This window comes from Helianthus annuus, chromosome 7 (genome assembly GCF_002127325.2).
Source record: "Helianthus annuus cultivar XRQ/B chromosome 7, HanXRQr2.0-SUNRISE, whole genome shotgun sequence".
Classification (NCBI taxonomy): Eukaryota; Viridiplantae; Streptophyta; class Magnoliopsida; order Asterales; family Asteraceae; genus Helianthus; species Helianthus annuus.
In genome coordinates, this window is record NC_035439.2 from 52,759,844 (window position 1) to 52,762,949 (window position 3,106).

Sequence of the window (3,106 nt, forward strand, 5' to 3'; positions counted from 1 at the left end):
CGGAAATTGGGTAGAAGCTTATCATCTTGATGCGTGGGAACATACTGAAGTACCATATACTAAACCCACGAAAGACAATGTTGTGAATGGTACTCCACTAACACTTAGGGAAATGACTACTGTGGATAAAAAGAAATATCGAGATGAAAAGCTTATGGTGAGTCTACTTCAGCAGGCGATAAAAGAAGATATTCTGATCTTGCTTCAACATGACGGAACTGCATATTCAATTTGGACAGAGTTAGAAGCAAAGTTTACAGGGAGTGATGAAATGTTAAGAAACAAAATGTCGCTCATGAAAAAGGAATTTGATCTGTTTAGGGGATTGAAAAATGAAACCACCAAACAAATTATTGACAGATATTGTAATTTGGTGAAAAATATGACAAAATTGGGTGTTAAGAAAGATACTGATGAGTTAATTGAAAAACTTGCAGATGCGCTTCCATATGAAATCTGGGGAACATTCTTAATGATGCTGAAGTCAAACAAAGAAGAATACAAAAAGATGAAACTAGGAGACTTCATCAAGCATTTAGAAGCACAAGAGATGGAGCAGAGAAAGATCGCTAGGATGAAGAACTACGATGGAGAGCAGGATATCAGTCTGTACTACAAGCATGGTGCTACTGATTCAACAAAGTTTTCACCTAAGATCGAAACTGCCTACAGCGTTAAAGATTCTACTGAAGTGAAGACATCTCAGGGATCAAGCAGCAGCACAAGATTTTCATCTTTTGATCCTAACATCTCTGTAACAAAGAGTGGTAGAAAACTTCAGTGTAACATTGTGTTGAGTCTTGAAAATGATCAAGATTACTCTGAAGATATTGCTAAAAACCAAATGTCTTTGTTAGGGATGATTCTGGAATCTTATAGTTGTTTTGTTGCAGGAAAGATCGGTAATCCAATGCTCACGAAAGAGGATTACGATCAAATTGATGCTGAAGAAATGGAGTTGATGGATATAAAATGGTGTATGGCGAGTGTGATGAGACGCGCTGAAAAGTTCAAACAAATTACTGGCCGTGATGATTTTCGTGATGCAAATGTTTCAGCTTTAGGTTTTGACAAATCTAAAGTTACATGTTTTCGTTGCAGGGAGAAGGGGCATTTCAAGAGGGAATGTAAAAACCGTGAAGCTACCGGTGCCCAGAATCCTTTCGGAAACAATGATTATCACAAGAAGGCCATCTATCATCAAATCACTCAACCAGCACCACAGCATCAGGCACAAACAGCTCATGGAAGAGATGTGATTGATAAAAAGGCTTGTGTTGTTAGTCAGGGAAAGTATGATAATTTTACTTGGGAAAAGTATCTTCCAAAAGAAAGCAAAGTATGTGTAGCTGAACAAAATGACGAGAAGATGGCTGAAGGATTTACTTGGGATGATTTTTGTCAAGATCAAGATTTTATGGCCAAAAATACTTCTCATGCTTTCTTTGCTAATGCTTATGATTTGAAATGTGCAGAAAGGTGCAGAAAAGTAATGGAAGCTGCTGAAGAGAGACGAAGACAGATCAGAGAGGAGGCTGAAGAGGAGAAGAGATTGAAGGAAGAAGAAAAAGCGGAAAAATTGAGGAGAGCTCGATTTTTAAATTCAAGCAAGACAGTCAAAGAGGTTCCTGAATTCGAGATTAAAGTAGAGGCTGAACCGGTCATGGTCCCAGAAAAATGCATGAATTGTGATTCGTTGATTAAACAGAACAATGAGCTGTTGCACAACATTCACAAGTTGAAGGAATCGTATGATACAATGAACAGAGAGATCAACAAATATACAGATTCTGATGGTGAACAAGCTGAAGCTATGAACACTTTGAAAATAGCTTATCTGAGACAGCTTGATACAGCAAATTATAACATTAAGAAGTGTGCAGATCTCGAGCTTCAGTTAGCGACACAAAAGATAGAAACTGAGAAAGTCAAGAAATTATTGGACAGCTACTCATGTTCTACTTTTGTTGTTGACAGGATTTATCCGGTGGTGAAAGATTTGAAAACATTCGAAGAAGTGAAGATATTTGAAGAAGAAAAATCCGTGACAAAAGATGAAGAAAAAGTGAAAGCTTCTGGTAAGAAACCGAGTGTATCCTACAATAGATGTCCGCCCCCGGTCGAAAATGGATATTCACCCCGAAATCCTAATTCAGAAAGAGTCAATAAAGCGATCAATCTGAAATGGGAGTCTGGGCTGTCGGATAACTTGCCAGAAAGTATCGATGTAACATACACGTCATCAGACACTGATCATGAGTCAAAGTTGATAAAAAGTGTGGTCGATCAGGTGTTAGACAAAGATGACAATGAGGAGTCAAAACCCGAGTCAAAGTCTGGGTCCAGTGCGTCAAAGCAAACAGTCAAAAAGGACAAACGGGTTTATGACAAAGAGTTTTTACTTTCGAAATCTAATTTGAATGATGAATCAGTCAAAGTAGCATATACTTTGAAGGGTTCTGACAAATTATATTCAGATGAAAGTTTCCCAATAAGAAGTGTCAGAATTGAAATGATTCAAAAGGTTTTCAAAATCACAGAAATTAATATTTCTGAAATAAAAGATTTTAATCTTAACGGAAAACCTAAACAGTACACTTCAAGAGATCAACAAAGAATTAACAAGAAAATGGGTTACAATTGTGGTTACAGTTTTCAACAGAAATCAAACCATAATCGTAATTTCAAAAAGAAAGGTCTCGGTTTTATTCCACCGAAAAACTATAAAAATGAAAAATTTTATAAACAAAAAAATGTGTTTGTTTCAGGGAAAACTTCGGAAGCTGAAAAAGAAAAATTATTCAGAAATCAGACAAATCAGGAATTCCTTGCCAAGAAGCAAGAAGAACTAAAGAAGACCGAAGTTCTGAAGAAGGTTGAAAAGAGATCCTGTTTTCAGTGTAAAGCTGTTGGTCATCTTGCGAAAGATTGTCCGATGACATTCAGACCAAAACAGGAAATCTCAAGAAAAATGAAAGACAAAGTTGTTGAAACGACTGAACTATCAACCCGGAAGTTTACAGGATTTGAGAATTCAACTTATGAAAAAGGACAATCTTCAAAGAGTGCTTCCAAACGCATAGCCAAAGAATCAAATCAGAAATGG